The 22,404-nt window shown below is 40.5% G+C and overlaps 1 long non-coding RNA gene across 1 annotated transcript in view; it reads left to right on the top strand.

The window, feature by feature from the left end:
* Positions 1–18,216, top strand: part of LOC128563798 (uncharacterized) — a 106,905-nt gene extending 88,689 nt beyond the window's left edge. The window contains exons 2-3 of the long non-coding RNA XR_008373891.1: positions 11,969–12,166; positions 18,141–18,216. This is a non-coding gene — a long non-coding RNA (uncharacterized LOC128563798). The remainder of the gene's footprint in view (positions 1–11,968; positions 12,167–18,140) is intronic.
* Positions 18,217–22,404: the final 4,188 nt, after the last annotated feature.

Here is a 22,404-nt window from a genome sequence, read left to right on the forward strand (position 1 = left end):
GCAATAATGATATAAGAGATGAGAGCTAGAAATTAAAAATATTTTGTTATCATAAGAGGCTCACACTATTGGTGAACTGGTATTATGTTATTTGAAAGTGGACTTGGATTTATTATAATGGTATATTATAAAATCTAGGATAACCACTTAAAATACTTATGAAAAGGATAACTGATATGCTAAAAGGAGAGAATATGGAATTATATAAAATGCTCAATTGAAACCCCAAAAGGCAGAAAGGGTGTAGAAGACAAATATAGTAAAGAACAAGAGTGACAAGTATGAAACAATAACAAATATAGTAGATATAAATACAACCACATCAATAACTATTTTGAATGTCAGTGATCTAAATATACTGATTAAAAGAAAATTCAGAGTGGATCAAGTAACAAAACCCAACTATTTGTTGTAACAAGAAACTCACTTTAAATATAAGAATAAATGTATGTTAGAAGTAAATGATGAAATATATACCATAGTAATACAACCAAATGAAAGTGAAAGTCAGAGCAGACTTCAGACCAAGCAAAGTTTCCAGGGATAAAGAGGAATATTACGTAATGATAAAGGGATTAATTCTCCAACAAGATATAAAAATTTTTAATGTGTATGTACCTAGGCATTGTATGTCAAAACACATGAGGCAAAAACTGATAAAACTGAAAAGAGAAATAGAAGAATCCACAATTATACTTGGAGACTTCAACACACTTTATCAGAAATGAACAGATTGAGCAGGCAGAAAATCAGTAAGGACATAGTTAAACTCAGTAACACTATCAAGCAACTGAGTATAACAGATAGACTGCTTCATCCAACAAAAACAGAATACTCCTTATTTTCAAGCTAACACAGAACATTCACCAACAGACTACACATTTTGAACCCTAAAACCCGCTATAACCAATTTAATAGAAACCACACAATGGAATGTGGTTTGTTCTTAAACCACAATAAAATTAAACTAGAGATTTGTATCAGAAAGATAGAGGGAAAGCTCCAAAATATTTGTAGATTACAAAATATGCAGAAGCCAAAGTGGGCCAAAGAAGAATTATCGACACTAAAAAATGCTTTAAACTAAATTGAGATGAAAACACACTCATCAAAGTTTGTGGGATTTAATGAAAACTGTGGAACGAAGTAATTTGTAGCATTGAATGCACATATTTAACAAAAGGAAAGGTCTAAAGCCAATCACCTAAGCTTCCACCGTGTGAAACTAAAGAAAGAAGAGCAAATCAAAGTAGAAGAAAAGAAATAATAAAAATGAGAACAAACTAGATTTTTTGGATTTCTCTGTCTTATCATCCTGCGTTCATGTTTTTGTCTTTTGCAGTGGTCCCACCGTTTCCATGGTTAACTTTTTCTTTGGTTTTCGTTACTCAACAGTTAACTGTGGTCTGAAGATATTAATGGGAAATTTCAGAAATGAACAATTTGTAGGTTTTAAATTGTGTGCATCCTTCGTAATGTGATGAAATGCCATCGCATCTTGCCCCACCAGGGAGGTGAACTACCCTTTGTGCAGCCTTTCCATACTGTACAGTAAGTCCTCACTTAATGGGTGTTGATAGGTCCTTGCAAACAGCAATTTGGAGCAAAACATTCCACTGATCGTCTACAGGGTTTCGTTGCACGTGGTGACTTGGTTTTCTCTTACTGCTTTCAAAACTCTTTTTGTCTTTGACAATTTGAGTATTCTGTGTCTTGGTGTGAACTTCTTTATTCATAACTCTTCTTATTGTGCCATAGTAAGCTTGAATTTTTTCTTTCTTCCTTTTCTTTTTCATTGCCTCTTACTTACACTTGAATTTCTGAGGCAAAATGACCTTTTCTCAGTTCTTGGATTGTCTCGTTCTTGGCCTCTTGTTCTTGGAGCTATGATTTGGTTGCCTCAGCAGGGTGCTCAAATAATGAAAGAAAAGGAGTATTTTGATAATGGCTAAAGGAAACAGGCTATTTACCTACATGGATCCAGTGCTCTATATAAAAAATTACAATGATAGAACAATTTATAATAACCGCAGGTGGAAAACTGCTTCATAAAACTGTAATAAGGTATTCCTGAAGAAGAGGCCTCTGGATAGCACACACGAAATCTTACCATTATTTTATTCAGGATATATTATGTACTATCAATCTCCAATGTTTCTAGGTAGTAGAGCCAAATAGGGGGAATAAGACATGGTAGAAGCATTTCGTAGGGTGCTTAGGGGCTCTACAAAAGGTTAGGATTCACAAAAGTGGTGAAGACAGTGGTGTGAGTGCCCAGAACAAGGCAAAGTGACAGAGGGAGCCTGTCCGTGAAGGAAGTTGTTGAGGTGCCACAGTGTATGAATGAGGATTGGTCTGTTGTAAAAAGCATCTGGGGTCATAAGAAGGGGGAGGGTAGTGGGAGTAAAACAGGAGAAAGGAGATGGATTGCTTAGCCAGCTATTCTTAGGGAGAGGCTGCAGCCAGCAGGGATCCTCTCTCAGGCCTGCAGATATGCAGCTGTCTGGGAAATGTGGCCGAGGGACCAGGAGTTCCAGTAGGAAGCCTCTGTGGCGTCATTGCTGGGGGAAAGCAACTTATCACTTTTTCTCTCCCTTTCTTATGTCATCAGGTTTTACCTCTCTCTTGCTTCTTAGTCCTTTTACACCTGTATAAGCATACACACTTGCTTATATGGGTAAGTTATTTTTCTTCTGTATTTAACAAAAGCACTCTCCGAATCTGTAGTATTTCTCCTCCTTGCCCAACTTTTATCATAACTCTTATCATCCCAGTTAGAATCACTGAAGAATGATCTAATGAAATTCCTTATTCCCCTGAACATTTGCCTGTGTTCTTATCTATTCAGTTATACTTGTTAAAATCAGAAATAATCTTTTAGATGAAAATCCAGCAACCCTCTTTTCTGTCTTTATACCGCTTGAATACCTCCAATATTGAAGATATTGGACACCGCTGCCCATTCCCTCTTTCGGGACATTCTCCCTGATGCCTTTTTCTATTACTTTTTTGTTTGTTGTTCTTCTTCTCTCCTGGATTTTTCTTCCTTCAGACCCTTAAGTGGTGATGTTTCATATAGTTTTGGGTCATTACACATTCTGGCTGGGAAAACATATCCTCTCCAGGACTTGGCTTCTCATCTGCAGTGATTCCTACAGACCACCTGTTCCACCTGCAGTGATTATTTTTTGGTTGCAGCCGTCGTTGTTTGGCGGGCCCTGGGCTGGATTCGAACCCGCCAGCTGAGGTGTATGTGGCCGGCGCCTTAGCCGCTTGAGCCACAGATGCCGAGCCCCACCTGCAGTGATTATAAACTGTTCTACATCCAGCTCAGGCTTCTTCCCTGTCTGTGTAAACACACCTTAATACGTATGTGCTGCGGGCAGCTCACGTTCATCATGTGTTAAACCACGTTTAATAGCTATTCTTCTGCTCTGACTTTGCTCCTGCATTCACACCTGGGAATTTCTCACCTGAAAGTTATCTTTTTTTAATTTTAGCCATTCTAACAATGTGTAGTGAAACAGCATACTTTTAATTTGCATTTCTCTGATGACTGATGTTGCTAAACATTTTTCACACGTGGTTTTTGGTTATCCATGTAATTTGTAATGTGACTATTCAAATATTTCACTCATTTTTTATTGAATTGTTTATCTCTTCATGGTTAAGTTAGGTTCTTTATATATTCTGGCTTTGAGTCCTTTGCAATAAATACCGATTGTTGATATTTTCTCCCAGTGTTAGGCTTATCTTTTTATTACATTTTCTTAATCATGTCTTTTGAACAGCAGAATTTTTATTTTGACAAAGTCCACAGTTTATCAATTTTTCTTTCAGAGCTCATGTTCTTATCCTATCTAAGAAATCTGTGCCTACCACAAAGTTGCAAAAACATTGCCTTGTTTTCTTCTGTAAGTTTTATAGTTTTAGTTGTTTATTTAGGCTATCTGTCTTTTGAAGCTGGTATGAGATTAAGATAAAAGTTCATTATTTTCTAAGAATGAATGTTTAGTATTCCAGCAACATTTATTTTTTGATTTTATCTTTTTTTATTGTGGAAGAATATATGTGACATAATATTTGCCATTTTAACTATTTTTAAGGTAATAGTTCAGCAGCATCAAGTGCAACCATCACCACCATCTGTCTCTAGGGTTTTCATTTCCTTAATTGAAACTTTGCCCATTAAACGTTCACTTTCCATCTCTCCTTCCCAGCCCCTGGAAACCACCACTTGACTTTCTGTCATATGGATTTGACTGTTCTAGGGACTCCATATAAGAGGAATCACACAGGATTTGTTCATCCAGGACTGGCGCATTTCACTTAATACAATGTCCTGAAGGTCCATCCGGGTTGTAGCACGTGTTGGAATTTCCTTCCCTTTTGGCTGAACAATATTCCATTATATGGATAGATCACATCTTGTGTATACTTTCGTCAGTTAGTAGATTATTGGGGTTTTTCCATTTTTGGATTATAGTGAATAATACTGTTATGGACATCCATGTACAAGTTTATGTGTCTACATAGATTTTCATTTATTTTAAGCATATCCCTAAGGAGTAGAAATGCTGGGTTAAATGTAACTCTAGGTTAAATTTTCCTTACTTCCCTCCTCTCTCCTTCCCTCCTCCCTCTCTTCTTTGTTTTCTCTTTCAGACAAGGTCTTACTCTGTTGCTCCGGCCCAGTCCTAACTCATGGTGTAGATGTGAGTTTCTGAGGAGCCACTAGACTGCTTTCCACGGCTGCTGCACCTGGGTGCATTCAGACCCGCCTCATGGGCTCCCACACCCCTGCCAGCGCTTGTTATTATCTGCCTTTCCCATTCTAGCCACACTTGTGGGTATGACGTGGCATCTTACTGTGGTTCGATTCCCATTTCCATGATCAGTGGTGAGGTCCAGTGTCTTTTTCACACGTTTGCTGACCATTTATCCGACTTCCCTGGAGAATGCAAATACTTTCCTGAAGATACCTGCATGACTTGTACCCCCAACTTCCTTTGCCTTTCTCAAAAGTGGCCTCCTCTCTGAGGCCTTCCCTGACCACCGTTTAAAAATTCCACTCACCTGGTCTGTCCATCTGCCCATACCCACGCCTTACCTATCTGCTGTGCTAATCACTGTATTCACCTTTGGTGTCAGAGGGAAAGGTGAGTGAGGCAGAGTAGTTCAGCTCACACTAGCTCCATCTCTACACTGGAAGACACAATGCAAATTGTTAAATGGGTGAATGCAGCCGAGGGCCTTCCCGTAGCCATCTGCTGTCCCCGCCCCCACTTGGGGACTATACCAGGGAGAGGCTCAGGATGCCTGGGATAGGGAGCATGTGTGACTCCCAGTCTGTGTGCTCCTGGAAGTGGACACAGTGTTCTCCTCTCCTTGTTGCAGTCAGTGACTGAGCTCTGCTCTGTTCTGGGTAGTATGTGGATGTGGCTGGGCTCCAGCAGGGGAAGCCCAGCCATGGCCATATGTGCAATCCCTGGAGACCCAAAATTTCTGCTTAGCCTCCACAACTCCCTCAAATACTGGCTTCTTTGCAGCACTGATTATTGAAAAGATGGCTCTTTTCCTGTTTAATTATCTTGGCAACTTGATAAAAATCACCTGACCACATATATATGAATCTCTTCAAAATGCTGTGTGATTCGGTGTGATTGAGACTATTTTTATGCCAACATTCTACATTGTCTTAATTACTGTAGCATTCTGTTAAATCTTGAAATCAAACAGTGTAAATCCTCCAACTTTGCTCTTTAGTTTGTAATTTTTGTCTATTTCAGATTCTTTACACTTTTTTTTATGTAGATACTAGAATTGGTCCATCAATTTCTACAAAAACCCTGCTGGGATTTTAATCCTATCACATTAAATATGTAGATTAATTTCAGGAGTCATTTTCATAACTTGTCTTCATTCATTCACTCAGGTCTTCTTTAATTTCTCTCAGCAATGTTTTGTAGTTTCAAGTACATAGTATTGTATATATTTTGTAATATTTATCCCTACCCATTTCCTACATTTTGTTTTCTTTCAAATAATATTACTTAAAAAGTTTATTTCCAATGCTTTGTTACTTCTGCCTTGATATTAATAAGAAAGGGAAAACTCTTATAATGTAATATTTTTATAACTTAGATTAAAACTGGTAGTGCATTTCTCCTCTCCAGGCCTGCAGCTAATTTCTCATAGTCTCCCCGCGCCCCCCCCAACCCCCCATGTACAGGTACTGGTATATAATAGGCATTAAATAAAAATTTTTTGAATGAAGCTATCACTTTCAAAACCAAGCTGATTTTGATTTAGGTTTTAAAAGACCATTAAGAAGTACTCAGAACTTAAAGCTCTTGGGATTCTCATAGCTTGAGCTATATCTGAAAAGCAAAGTGAAGTGATTTGACAACTATTTGACTGATTTGAGAATTGTGGACATTTTTTTCTACACCTTGATTGACATTCAAATTATTCATTGTTCATCTTAACAAGGTGAATGTCAAATCACACTTTTACTTGTGTTATCTCAGGAGGGAAGCCTAAGAGAAAAAAGATAGTGAACAAAGAATTCAGAAGCAATCATGTTGCACTCAGAGCTACAGTACAGGTTGCTGATCCAGCTCGGGGCCATTTCAACCTTCACAGAGTAGTAGAATCTCAGGGTCAGAAGGAAGCACAGAAAAGGAGAGAACCCAGGAATTAGATGCATAGTTGAGTCAGATGAACGTCTTCTTTAACCTTGTGTTCCTGTGGGAGTTAGACCCGATTATAGATTCATTTTTTTTTTTTTTTTCTGAAAACACATCATCTAGAGCAGTGGTTCTTAACCTTCTTAATGTCTCCTAATGCTGCGACCCTTTAATACAGTTTCTCATGTTTTGGTGACCCCCAACCATAAAATTGTTTTCGTTGCTACTTCATAACTGTAATTTTGCTACTGTTATGAATCATAATGTAAAAAGCTGATATGCAGGATGTATTTTCATTGTTATAAAGGGGTCGCAACCCACAGGTGGAGAGCCACTGACCTAGAGAGAGAGAAGGAATTTCTTATTTTGGTGTCTTAGTCCACTTGTGCTGCTCTAACAAAATATCAATACTTGAGACTGGGTGTTATACAGAGACCAGAAATTTATTTCTCATAGTACTGGAGGCTGGAAGGTGCAAGATCAAGGCACCAGCAGGCTTCCAAGGCACTGTGTCCTCTGGGAGGTGTGACTTGTGTCCTTACATGGCAGAAGGAATGGACAGGGCAAAAAGGGCCAGACCCTGTAAGACTCCTCTCTTCTAAGGGCCTTAATCCCATTCACGGGGTAAGAGCCCTCATGACCTAATTATCTCTTAACGGCCCCACCTCTCAACGCCTATTGCATTGAAAACTAATTTTCAACATGAATTTTGGAGGAGACACAGACTTCCAACCCCAGCATCACTGCTTATCTTTCAGGCCTGAAACTGGAGGCTCTGGGCGATGTCTGACCTCCCCCTTTCACCTGCTCTGTGTGTTCTATTTGATCTATACAGTGTTTCTAAATTTTTTAATTAAAAATCTACATTTTAGGCTCAGCACCCGTAGCTCAGTGGTTAGGGTGCTGGTCACATACATCGGGGCTGGCAGGTTCGAACCCAGCCCAGGCCTGCTAAATGCAACAATGACAACTACAAAAACAACAACAAAAAATAGCCAGGCATTGTGGCAGGCACCTGTAGTCCAGCTACAAGGGAGGCTGGGGCAAGAGAATTGTTTAAGCCCAAGAGTTTGAGGTTGCTGTGAGCTGTGACACCACAGCACTCTACCAAGGGTGACAGAGTGAGACTGTCTCAAAAAAAAAAATCGAATTTTAAAATAAAAATTAATAATTAATTAAAAGTTAATGATCCTGATTTTAACATCAGAACTTTGGTAAGAAAAGCAAGAGTCCTGAGTTGTCTTGAAGACAGGAAGCTGTGGAAGCCCTGGCCCTTGGTTCCTGAATGGCAGCACTGGCAGAAGCCGAGGAGCACTGTTCTCCTTGCCCGGCCTCTCTAGTTTCTTACTGTCTCCACTGTCCTTACCAACTACATTTTACCTGCATAGTCCCTACAGGCATATGACTTTGCAAGCTCTGATGTTGGGGGTTTCAAATCAGAAACTAGTTATCCATAACTCCTCCATGTCCCTGAGTCTCTGCCTCCCATCCATTACCACATCAATTCTACCCCTCCAACATCTCTTTAACCAGTCACCTCCTCTCCTTTACCACCTCACAGCCTTGGGTCATTGCTTCTCAGATAGATTGCTCTCACAAGCTCACTATGTTCCATGGGAAGACGGAAGATGGGGGAAGGAAGAAGTTTTTCTGTTCAACAGGCAGTAGTAATATTTCTGGAGCTCTATGAGGACAGGGGTCCACTTTCCTGAGAACCATTCTTCCCTCCCTAGCTCTTAGGCCTGGGTCTGGAAAGCGGATGGTTACTTCATGGAAAAGAGAATGAACGTCTTACATGAGACTTGCACTTTATTTTTATCCTCTTTTTGGTTTTAACTTTGGTTCTGTTTCACCAGCTTATTCTTATGTTGTTTTATCATAGGTAAGTTTACAATTTAGGTAGCATGATCCTTTAAATAAATGTGTTTAAGAGATAGAAGTCAGATGTGTCGATGTATGACCTCTCACAACCACCTGCTGGAGGTGCTGCCTGGTCAAAAGCCTCAGTGTTCTGAAAGTTTCATTTACAACACAGTGATTTTTATGTGTAGAATGGCTAAATCAAGATGGTCTACAAAGCAAACAAGACCTCAAATGTATTGTTTCACGCATCTTAAAAGAGAGACAGTTTGTCTTTGACTTGTGAACAGAATGGGAAGCTTAGAGCCAGGCTAGGTCTCCCTCTGGTAAGTCTTCATGCACTTGTCAAATAAAAATGAATTCAGAAGCTGAGAACATGAAGAAGCTCACCTGTCTGTGCACAGCAACATGCTTGGTGGGGTGAGTGTGTGTGTGCCTGTGTGTGTGTGTAGTGGGAGCGCAGGATAAGAGCCTTTCCCCTTGTTTGGTTAATGCAAAAAAAGTAAGAAAGTAAGATCCCTTCCCCCCTTTTATCTGGAGTATTTACAACTGATGGGCTTGATACAGGCATGAGTATGTATGGTTATAGCTTAGAGAGGTGGCTGTCAGCAGGAGTGTCTGAATGTCACCTGTATGGCTGCCTGCTAAAAATGTGCACATTCCTTGGCCCTTGCCCAGGGGCTCTGGTGCTGGAGACCTGGAGAGGCTGTGACAAGTTCCTCAGGTGATTCTCATGCAGTCAGACCATCAGAGCATACTTAGAGAAGTGCAAAAGTACGCAAATGGACATGGCGTAGGCTGATGGTGCAACCGCAGGACCTCAGATCCCATGGTTACATTGACTGCTCTGAGAGTCACCTTGCAAGTTACATAAACACACATACCACATGTGTTCACCCCCTAAATACACACACCATACACACCCTGCTACATCCTACCATCCACGTATCATATTCCAAATACACGCCACACACACATAGGCCCACATATAGATGCATGCATGTAAACACCACAAAACTTACCACACACATACACACACACCATACTGTACACCACATATACACACCACACCATAAATATACTTGCTCTTCCTAAATATACATACCACACCGCATACACACCTCACACACCACAGAAACTTACTGGACACACATCACACCACACACGTACACGTCCCTAAATATACACCACACACAAACACACACCACACACACACACATATACATGTTTGTGTATTTTGGTTTTCAATTTAAAATATAAGGGAAATACTACTTTTCATCAAACAGCACTTAGATAACAAAGATCTTTTCCGCCAAGTCTCTCAAAACTCAGACAAAGAAAGTTCTGGTGGTTGGAATGACCTCATCTGTGTGTCCCTCACAAAGCCTACTCCTTGCTGAAGGAAGGGCTCTGTTGATGTCCTGAAGAAATGAAAAAGCAGATTCTAAAATGTTTCTTCTTGAAAAAAGTCCTACATTGATGCAATCTTCTATTTATTTACTCTTTTGAGGAAGCTGCATGATACTGTGAAGTAGGGAATAAAAGCAAACGGGATGAGATGGCGGGATGGGCAGGGGAGTGGGGGCTCTGGGCTTTGGGTTGGAGCCATCTGGATGCTGGCCCGGGCTCTGCTGCTCGTGGCCTTGGTTATGTCAGTAATCTCTTCAAGTCTCATCTACAAAGAGGGCTTAATTGTGGTACCTCATGCAGAGAATTGTTGTAAGGATTAAACTGGAGAGGCTGAGAAACATAATAAAAACCCAATAAATGTTACTTTCTATTAATAAGCAGAATTATGCCTGGGCCTGCGTAAGCTCCCAGACGTGCCCTCCACCACCCTCCGGGGTCAGTATCCACTCTGACTGCTTCTCAGTGACCCGAGAAGAAAGGAGAGAGCCTGGTAGCTAAGGCTCTAGAGAGAACAGGGAGGAAGGAGAAGCAAGGGGGTCTCAGCCTTGGGATCCTTGGGTGTGGCCTCCTTCCTCTCTCTCAACTTCCACCACAGCACCTGCTAACAGACCCCTGACGATCATGTTCTTTCTGGATGGACCAGGCAGCCAGTTTTACTCTTTGTAGTCTTCAAAGGTACAAATGAATCAGTTTTACAACTTGTGCTTTTCATCAAAATAAATCTCGGCAGTGAACATTTAATTTCAGATGTTTCAAACATTACGAGCAGCTTTGAAAGTAACTTGTTTTCTTTTCCTGCATTCAGGAGCCATAAAAAGTGGCCAGGAGGAGGTCTCAGACCCAGCTCTACATAGCAGAAGTTGTGAAATAGTGACCAGCACTTGGAACTCGGCCCATAAATGCGTTTTGTTTGGCTCATATGGTTTTAAAATTTTGAGTGGGCTTCCACTCTTTAAGAATAAGAGATCTTGCATAAAAATCCAGGTTTCTAACTTATTTTGGAAATCAGATCTGGCCTTGGCCGTGGGCTGTCCTGGCAGAGGGCGCGGCTCCTGCCCCCTGGGGCCGCTGGCCGCCCCAGGCTGCCCGGCGTGTTCTCATCTCCGGGCCTTCAATTCTGTGCCCGGCTCTGAAAGCTTTACAAAGTGTCTAATCTCACAGTCTAGAACTTAATCTCTTTGGCCTCAGTTTAGTCCCCTGTAAAATGAGCGAGGACACTCCCAGTTCTAACGATCCTCCATCTACATGAGTGCCTCAGCTAGCGTGGGGGCGACACCTCGTATTCACCATTAACCCTCATTTTCCTTCCGTTTCCCCGTCTCTATCTGCACCGACCCGAGGACTGTGCCCCGGAGGAGAAGCCCCCTGTGAACCCCAACAGTGGCCTCTGTTTCAAGCTCACCTCATAGTAGTATTTGACACTACATTTCATTTTTGTGCCTGGGAGAGAGTGGGCGCTCAGTAAACAACTGTTACATCAGTAGGTGAATTGGCAGCCACGATGGCATTCAGTTAGGGAGCGAGGGGCTGGCGTCCTCTGGGGTAGAGTTTCTTCCACAAAAGCACGCATGCGCACATGCGCACGCACCCACGTACGCACCCACCCATGCACGCACCACGCACGCGCACGCATCACGCACGCACACACCCATGGACGCACCCACACGTGCATGCACGCACATGCACATGCTCGCACCCACGCACGGTCGCACGCACGCACCTACCCACGCACGCACAGAGTTGTCTTGCAGCAGGTACTTAGTGAAGTGTGAGGATGGAGCCTGGAGGAAATCGCACCCGGGTCAACCACTTCCCACATGAGTGAGAAAATACAGTGTATGACTGGGGTTTTCTGGAAAAAATAAACCCCCTGCTGTCTCTCTCTCCTCTTTGATTGAAGTATATTTTTGGCAGTTTGTGTTTGGTGCAAATGAAAAATTTAAATCGTGTAAGGAGCAATGGAAAAACAGCTATGGTAGAAGAGTGATTTGAATTTTTAAATATTACAGGTTGTTTCTCTATGAAATGGACATGGGATTCTGAGCATGGAAATGAGACAGAAACGTGGCCCTCGCATCAGCTCATCGACCGTGGCTGACCTAAATGCCTCTTTATCTGGTTATATCCATTGCCTCCTGCAAATAATACGGAAAAATACAGAGAGTAATAAACTGAACACCCATGTGGGTACAGGACCTGGACGCAGTGTTAGTAATCAGTATTGCCATGTTTCTGAAGGGAACACAGTGTTAAGAAGTAAAGCATATTTTTTCCCCTGCTTCTCCATATTTTTTTTCCCTATCTCTGCCTTCAGAGTGAGCACCTTTTTGAACTATGTGAGTATTCCCATCCATATTTTTTATACTTTCATTTCATCTTTTTTGGTTCATAAAATTACACAAGATGGTGTAATATATTTTAAAAATCACATTTAAATGGTATCAGACTGTATATATCCTCTGACATAGTTTGGGAGATTTATCCATCTTAATGCAGTAATTTCTAAATTAATCACTTAAATTGCTTTCTGGAATGATTAAGCTGCAATTTATGATTCATTATCTTACTGTGAATGAGCATTTAGGTTATTTCCATGACACACGGTGCTGCTACAGATCCTGAATGCATCTCATTGTTCACAAGTTCCAGAGTCACTCGAGAAATGTATCTACCTTGGATTGCCACCGTGTTGGGTTACCGGCACTTCTAATTGTATTAGTTATTGGCGAATAGGTCTGTGAAACATTTATTTTAACTTAACGCGCCCAATAGCAGTATTGAAAGTTCTGTTTACTTCATATCTTTTCCGAACTTTGTCAGATGTTGAAATTGTTACAATATGATAAGTGTGGGATGACACCTCATTGTTGTTTTGCTTTGCACTAACCTGACAGCAAGTGAGATGAAGTTTTCTTTATGTATTTATTGATCCTTTGGGCTTCTGTTTCTCTCGACTGTCTATGCACATTCTCTGACCATTTTCTGTTGAGTGGTTTCATTATTTGTTTTTGTTTCTAGGAGTTCCTCATGTCTTCTAGATCCTAATTTTGTTAAACATGTTGCAGATGACTCCTCTCAGTCTGTTTATGAAGCTTCTTAGATTAATTTTTGAATCATGAGGTAATTTATTAATTTAATTTCATAGACAAATTAATCCTTTCCTTACATCTTGTTTTTGCGTCTTAGAAATCCTGCCCACACCTTACTCATTAGGATGGCTACCACCAAGAAAACCTTTAAAACAATGAGTACTGGCAAGAATGTGAAAAAATTGGAACACTGGTGCACTCTTGCTGGCAATGTACACTGGTGCAGCTTCTATGCAAAACAGTGTGGAGGTTCCCCCCCAAGTAAATATAGCCTTGCCATATGAAACCAGTAATCCCACTTCTGGGTATGCATCTAAAAGAATTTAAAGCAGGAACTCAAAGAGATACTAATACGATTAAGTTCATAGCATACATACCACAACAGTTAAAAGGTGGAAGCAACCTGGGTGGTGCCTGTGGCTCAAGAAATAGGGCACCGGTCCCATATAATGGGGGTGGAGGGTTCAAACCCAGCCCTCGCCAAAACCGCAAAAAAATTAAAGAAAAAATAAAAAAAGGTGGAAGCAACCCAGATGTCCATTGATGAATGAATTCATAAAGGGTACACTAAATCTCTTATGATTTCTTACAAGTTATATGAATCTATAATTATCTGAAAATAAAAATAATTTCATAAGTTCATCTCTAGAATAGGCTTTAATCTAAATAACTAAGTTGGGCTTTCTTTGGATGTTTGATTGTCTCCAGGAAGTAGTTATTAATTTCTCTTAAAATTTGCAACAGAGAAGCATATGTATAAGTTAGAAAATGCCTTTTTTCCCATGGCATAGTAAAATCACAGGTAACTCCAAAGGTGATAGATATTAGAAGTACCTTTCCTTTTAGACATCTAGGAAAGTGGTATGTTTGTGCCAGAGTTATCCAAGTAGAATTATAGCAAAGTATTTATAAATAATAACTTATGAGTACAAAGAATAACTTAATCTTAAGCTATAAGACATCTTTAGGTGATACGTTGGAATTTTCATCTGAGTTGACCATCAATCAAAACAGAAAGAAATGCTTCAAATCTGAACAACTCTTCGGTTGCAACAAAGAGATTTTCTTTTATTAGGAAGGAAGAAAAGGAGGGTGGATATTTATTTATATATTTATATATTGCGTATATATTATATATATACAAATATATTTATATTTGCACAGCGTAGAGGTATATAGGAAGCAGACATTGAAACAGGAAACCCTAAGAGCCAGTATCCATTGAGAAAAATTGTCATTATTTTCCATCTTTTTTCTTTAGTAGCTGTTTGATTTTTCTATCACTTGATATTCTTCAGGTTTTCTTCAAATGTGTTCTGCTAGGACTTTAATGTGCTTCTTTGATCTGAAGAAATCTATTTCTTCACTTTTGCAAACATTTCAGCGATTAAACCACTGAAGGCTGGTACTCACTGTTTTCTTCACTTCTGGAACTTCGTTTAATGTGTGTTGAAACTTTTAATTCTACAGACTTCACAAAATCATTCACGATATGCATTCATTTTTTTTAAATTTCAGATTCACTGAAGAATAATTTATATGCAGTAAAGTGCCCTCTTTAGGTGCTCTGTTTGATGAGTTTTGGTAAACGTGTGAGACTATTCCTACCACTCCAGTAAGTTCCCTCCTGCCTCTTTGGATTTAATGGCCTTCCCCTACTCCAGCTCCTGGAAGTTACTTCAGCTGTATTGGCCTTCTTCACTTAGTGTAATGCTTTTGAGGTTAACCCAGCCGTGCTATATCCACTGGGTATATAAAGTTGCTTAGTGGTTCCCAGACTCTTTAGTTCATTGTTTTATCCATGAGCAGCATTGTACACATGGGTGTATTATAGCTTGTTCATCCATTCCTTAGTAATGGGCATTTTAGTTATTTCTGGATTTCTGGCAGTTTTGAATAAAGCTACTACATTTACCTATGGCTGTTTTTATATTGCTTGAGTAATTACCTGGGAGTAGGGTTGCTGGGCTGTTACAGTAACATCTTAGTGAGGGGTTGCTTATGGATACTGTAAGATCCTGAAACTGTTTTCCAAAGTAGTTGTACCATTCTGTAGTCTTACCAGTTATGCAGGAGAATTGTATTTGCTATGCTTCCTTGCTAGCACTTTGTATTGTTAGTTGTTTTTTTTTTTTTTTTTGTAGTTTTTGGCTGGGGCCGGGTTTGAACCCACCACCTCCAGTATATGGGGCCAGCGCTGTACTCCTTGAGCCACAGACACCACCCTGTATTGTTATTTTTAAGTTTTTTAAAATTCTTTGGTAAAGGGTCTCCTCAAATCTTTTATCTGTTTTTAAAATGAGTTTTGTGCCTTATTATTTATTGACTTGAAAGAGCTTTGTAGTTTACATATGAGTCCTTTATTAGACATCTACTTTGTAAATATTTTCTCCCAGTCTGTGACTTCTCTTTTCATATCTTTTTTCTTTTTTTTTTTGAGACTGAATTTTACTTTGTCACCCTGGGTGGTAGGGTAGAGTGCCTTGGCATCATGAAAGCTCACAGCAGTCTTAAAATCTTGGGCTTAAGTGATCCCCTTGCCTCAGCCTCCCAAGTAGCTGGGATTACAGCCTGGCTCCACTAGGCCTGGCTAGATTTTTCACTTTTTAGTAGAGATGGGGATCTTGCTCTTCCTCAGGCTGGTCTTGAACTCCTAAACTCTAGTAGTCTACCTGCCTCTGCCTTCCAGATGCATTTCATTTCTTTACAGTATGTTTGAAGAACTAAGTTTTGATTTTAAAGAAGTGTAATTTACTGATTTATTTTAGTGCCTTTTACTCCTAAGAAATTTTGCTTAACTGAAACTTACTTTTTAAATAGGGTAATGCTAGTGTTTCTACATTCACTTATTGGCTTGAAGTTTGCCTGTCAGGAAGGTAATGTAATTTTGGAACTGTACTTGGTTCAGGTCTACAGATGCCTTTGTCTCAACTTCAAGGCCTGGGTATATAAAGTTGCTTAGTGGTTCCCAGACACAGTGTGTGTGCACCTGCACGCGTGTGGATGTATGTCCGTGTGTCTGTGAAGGCATGGGACTCCTTCTGCTTAGCGCAGGCTTGTAGCAACCTTCCCTCTCCCTGTGTGGGTGTCAGGATCCCCACATAGGACCTTAACCCCACTGCCACACCCCCTGCCCCAGTAGCAACAGGTTTCCCTTGTCATTCTTCATGTCTGACAACTAGGGATTTCCCTGTGATTTAAGCCTGGTTATGTGTTTGGAAATACTTTCTATACAAATACTTATTTAATCCAGCATTTTATGTTTATAGTAGAAACAGAGTCTCCTCAAAATAAGTAATCTATCACCTTGCTAGTAACCCAGTTTTCTTGAAGTTTCTGCCTTCTGATTAAAAGCATGCTTAGAATTCAGCCCCTGGATTTGTTTATTTATGCTTCAGATGTTTTAAATCACATACTGAATTGCTTTCCAAAAGGATGAGAGATGGATCTTCCTATTTAAAAGTTACAAATATTATGAAATTTAAAGAAGTTCTAGTAAACCCTCCCCCTTCCAGACAACCCTTCCCCCACTCTGTCTCTGTTCTTCAGTTATCCATTTCCATTGCTCATTAGTTCGTGCACTTTGGTTTTACTCATAGATTATATCATTTTCTTTTTACTTTAATTATCAGATTCACAAAATAAGCACAGGATATAGGATTTTCCTATTGCATGTTTTTCCCCCTCTCTCATCATGTATTAATAATGGGGTGAAATATCTGAATAACCTGCATATTTGCTCTATTATATATTTGGATATGGTTGGAGAACAGAAAAATAATTTTTATTTGCACACGTACCGTATTTCTGGTTCTATTTTAAGTCAGGAGTGATATGTGGGAGGTAAGAAACATGCCTCCATCCACAAAGGTCTTACTGCTTGATTGAAGGGCTTAGACTTTTAAGAGAAATAACTTGACCCTGCTGTGAGACCATGTGTGATGAGCCTTGGCACCTGGGCTTGTGTGGGGACATCCATGTGGGATGGGGGATTAGGCAAGGCTCTCTAGGAGCCTGAGGTAGACCCTGAAGACACTGAAGTTTAAGAATGACAAAAGAAGAAAAAGAAAAAAAAAAAGGAAATGAGAGGCTGTTGTTCTGATCTGGAAACAGCCTCCTGAAAATACAGAGAACGCGTAGAACATGAGACTTCAGTAAAAGGACCTGTGTGTTCCCCACTTTAGCCACAGAAAGTAAACAATACCCAAGGAGAAAACTTCCGCAAACAAAATAACTCAGTAATTCTCTTGAGGGAAGCCACAGGGTGTACTTTTACAGATGGATGAATTGGCAGCTACATTTGTTTGGTAAAACAGAAACTAACAGGCAAGTATTATGTGGACTGATATGGCGCATAAATTCTGGAACATCTTCAACCACAGGGTTTTCATTTTTCCTGAGCTAGTCTTAGCCAGACTGAAGTGGATTTTTCCCTCACAAAGGAACTCTGAATGTCTACTAATAAAACCTTTTTCTTCTGGGATCAGATGCGATGCTTGTTGGGGAAACGGTGTGAAACACACCCAGGTTGCTGATCTGGAAGAAGGGACTTCTCATGGTGCTCAGCAGGAGGCTCTCCTGACCCCTTCTTCTGAGTTTGTCTTCTCAGAATGATTCCTCTTTTACTGGTCTTTGGAAAGTTATTTTTCTCTCAAATAGTATCAGTTATATTTGCATTCTTTAGCAGTCCTGGTCTTGGTAGGAAAGGATGTGCATGTACTATTGAAGCATGCTTTGCAGAACAGGAGACCAGCGTGCTTCCCCACCCAGGGCTGTTCTCACAGGACTCTCCAGTATCCCTTCCTGTCACCACCAGTCATTTCTCTATATTTTATGTTGAAGCCAATGGGAGTTCCACATTCGGCAGTTGATTCTGTTTGGGTCTCATCATTGAAGGGCGAGAACAAATCACTGGCAAATGGTCACACATATGTTTATAATTACTAGCATTTGCACTGCTGCAAATAAAAGGTGCATTCTTCCTATACATGTACATTGAAGATGGTTAAGAATATCTGTTTTGAGTTAAGTTTCCTTCCTTTGATATATGTTTCCAATTGCTAACCCAATGCTGCCTTAATTTTGTTTGTAGGAAGCTGAGCTGACACCAAGCAAAAGGAGCTCATCGTTTGCACTGTGTTCTATGCTTGGCTATCCTAGAGGTCGATATCACCACCATTCCGAGGTCAAGAAGAAGCCACCTGTTGGATTTAAGAAAACCCAGTAAGATGCTGCAACTGTTTTTCTCTCCATGCCTGCAGGCAGAGATCTAACAGAATGTGCTTTTGCATGAACACTGAAGTAACATTTATGTCAAATATGAGGAATAGTGGGACGTATAGCAGTCACCCAGCCACTGCGCAGCAAGCCTAAAGGCCCTTCCCCCCTGGGATAGCCAGTTTTAAGCAAACTTCCACAGGTAGGCCCAGGGTTCCTATCTCTTTTTTGATGCAAGCTTCTTGTTCACAAGTACTCGCCTCTTTTATTAACTCTTTCATTCATGTCTCCAACTCTTAGCCAGCTCCTTGTCTTACCTCCCTGCCCGCATATCCCTCCTTTCATGATTTCCCATCTGGAGCACACGTCTGCCACTGCTCCTCTCAGTACTGCTGTGTCACTAGCCGGGGCCGCCGGGGCTCTGGGCATGAGAAGTCTCTCACTGACTCCTTCCTTATCATAAGCAGAAACATCCAGCCAGCAGCATCCACCCAGCACTAAACCAGGGAGGTGCCTTAGCAGTGGACTGAGCTTTCCAGTTCTGTCCTTCCACTTTTCTTTATTCTCCTTCTGATTGTATTCTAGTGGTTTTTCTAGTAGATTGTTCTTTTTTTTTTCCTTTTCATCCTTCTTCCCATCATTCTTTTATTTTTTTTATTTATTTTTATTTATTTTCCTTTTATTAAGTCATATAGCCATAGATCATGAATGCATTTATGCATTTGTGGGGTACAATGTGTTGATTTTTTTTATACAATTTAGAATGCTTACATCAAACTAATTAATATAGCTTTCACCTCATTTACTTAATTATTGTGTTAAGACATTTATGTTCTATACTTAATAGATTTGACTTGTACCCTTGCAATATGCACCATAGGTGTGGTCCCACCGTTTACCCTCCCTCTATCAAACCTCCCCCCAGTAACAGATTGTTCTTTACCACCCCCTCCCAATAAAGAATGGAGAGATTAACACAGGAATTAATTTATTTGTCATTTGACTCTTTGCCTGTCCCCAGCAATTCTTCAGTAAGGAGATAGCTTAGTTTTTCTGCCATTGCCATCTTGGCTTCTGCTATCTGGAAACAAGGGGGGAAGGGAGAAGAAAAACAACCAAACTAATTCCTGAGAGTTGTATATATTGAGAAAACTAAGGCTTCATGTAGAATAGTGTGTTAGATCTCAGTTGGGATAGGAAGTCTCCAGAAGAGTCTCTCTGAAATCATTTGGGTTTTAATGAGGTCAAAAATAACCAGGACACCGTGATTGATACCACTGTCATAAATAAGAATAGCCAGGACAATTTTGAGTCTTATTACCAAGTGGACAGATTGATTGCCTTTCATCCTAGAGCTAGGAACCTTCGTACTTCTCATCCAGAATTTTTTCTTTAATTATATTTTGCCTGAACTGTTTGTAGCTATTGTTCTCTATTCTCTGTATTAGAAGCTAAGTAAATCTGTTTTAATTTCTTAACTAAGATTTATTATGAATATTTATCTCTTAGTCATCCATTCTTTGGTCCATAGTGTAGTGTCAGGAAGATGACCTACGTGGTGAGTCATCCTCTGCATGTTCATTTGGAAAGCAGTAAAGAACACTGAACCATCAAGCAGGAAAAAGCCACTGTTTCTCTTTCTCCATCTTGACAACTCAATTCTCAACTCCAAGGCAAAAGAAACAAGTAAGGTGTTCTTCCCCCACCCTTACCATTCCATCCTTACCCTCCATTCCTTGAGTTGAGAAAAGAAATAAGATATTGATTTTCAATTTTTTGTTTTCATTCATTTGGTCATTTATTCACAATATGCTGATGTATATTGTGTGCAGGGTACTGCCCTTTCTCTCTAAAACTCAACTCATATTCAAGCATTTAGTCATGACTATGTCTGGATGGCAAGTTGGCAGATTTGCTAGGGGATGCTTTCCATCCCTGAGCACCACTGGTAACTGGTGCTCACTAAGTATTTTCTGTCACTGAAACCACAGAGTTTCCTCCGCATTTGAGTTGCTGCAGCCCCACTACTGCTCATAGTACCTCTTCATCTATATCAACAAATCACAGGGCTCAAAAGCCACAGGGTGGACTGCCACGTCTCCCCAGGAAGCAGTGGTCAGAGCTCAGCCCAGAGAAGCGAAGGGCAGCTGGAATGAACTCGGACCCTGGGCTCTCCAGGCTGCCCCTGCAGTGCTCAGCCCTGCCGCCGGCTGGCTCTGCTTTTCCTTTCTTGGGCAGGACTCCTTGACTCCTGTCTCAGGTACCTTCAGGACCCTCTTGCCTCATGATTCAGGCTCCTGAGCTTAGGTATTAGTCCTGTCTCATTCCTGCCTGTGTTCAGAAATTAGACATCTTATACCCTCCTTCATGCAACCTGGAGCATTTGGAAGAAATAAGTAAGAAAGCTAATTTCAAATCCTGGTTCTGTTACTATCTGGGCAACATTAGGCAAATCACATGACCATAGACCTTTCTATTTCTGGAGTTAACATTTTAAAGTGGTTTTGCTATCGTTCAATGGTTAATGAAAATGTACAAATGTGCTATAGACCATATGGGGCATCTGCATGAAGGGTCTCCCCTCTTAAATGTCTGGGACATCTGCAACAGAATGAGAGTGAGGATTCTGGGCAGGTTACTCCTGGAAGCTGCATCAGTATAGTCTGCTGTCATCTGAGGACCCTCTGAAGCTGGCATTACTGGAAGAAAATACTGGGTTCAACCCCTTTATTATACAGATGAGGATATTGAGAAGTAGTGAAGAAAAATGACTTGCTGAAGGTCATACAGATGTCTCATGGGACAGCAGGGTCCGAGCCCAGTGCCTCATCTTGCAGCCCAGTATTGTGTCTGGTCTCTGATTTTGAGTCATTTTAGTAGGGCAGTGCTGTCAACTGAAATGGCCATCGAACACACATACCTCATAGGCAGGTGCCACGTGATCTGTGCTTACATGTCAGCTTTTTCCATCATGAAAAAGTAGAGAGGATGTAAAAACGAACCCTCATGTGCATAAAACCCAGCTCCAACCATCACCAATACTTTGCATTTTTTTTTTGTTTGTTTCACCTATACTCCCATTTTAATTACTAGTATTTTAAAACTAATCTCAGGCTGGGTGCCTGAATCTCAGTGATTAGGGCTCTGGCCACATGCTCTGGGGGCTGGTGGGTTCGAACCTGGCCTGGGCCTGCTAAACCAATAATAATGATGATGATGATGATGATAGCTGGGCATTGTGGTGGGCACCTGTAGTCCCAGCTACTAGGGACGTTGAAGCAAGAGAATCTTTTGAGCCCAAGAGTTTGAAATTGCCATGAGCTATGTTACCATGGCACTCTACTGAGGGTGACAAAGTGAGACTCTATCTCAATAAAAAATAAATAAAATATATAAAACTGATCTCAGACCATGTTATTTCTCTAACAAAACACATGCTTCTATTTGTATTTCTAATAATTATGAAAGACTACTGTCATGCTTAATAAAATTAACAGTAATTTCTTAATATCACCAAATAGTCTATAATTAGTTTTTCTTAATTTTCTCAAGAAACTTACTTTGACAGTAGTTTTTCTTTTTTCTTTTTCTCAAATTGAAATCAGAATAAGGACCTTGCCTTACAATTGGTGGACCATGTCTTATAAAGATTTTGCTTTTCTCTTTTGCTGCTATTTATAGGTTAAAGACATCAAGTGATTGTTCTGTAGACTTCCTTATGTTGCAAACTTGGCTGATTGCACCCTTGAAGTACTATTTAATGTGTTCTTCTATTCTGTATATTTCCTGTTATCTGGCGGATGCACTTAGAGGCTCTATCTGATCCTTCGTCCCTTTTTTCTTTCCTTCCCTCCCTCCCTTTCTTTCTTTCTTATTTTTTTAGACAGAGTCTCACTTGGTCATGCTCAGTAGAGTTCCTTGGCCTCATAGCTCACAGCAACCTCAAACTCTTGAGCTCAAGCAATTCTCTTATCTCAGCCTCCCAAGTAGCTGGGACTACAGGTACCTGCCACACGCCCAGCTATTTTTAGAGATTTGGGTCTTGCTCTTGCTCAGACTGGTCTTGAACTCCTGAGATCAGGCTGTCCCCCCGCCTTGCCTCCCAGAGTGTTAGGATTACAGGCATGAGCCACTATGCC

This window comes from Nycticebus coucang, chromosome 13 (genome assembly GCF_027406575.1).
Source record: "Nycticebus coucang isolate mNycCou1 chromosome 13, mNycCou1.pri, whole genome shotgun sequence".
NCBI classification, from domain to species: Eukaryota; Metazoa; Chordata; class Mammalia; order Primates; family Lorisidae; genus Nycticebus; species Nycticebus coucang.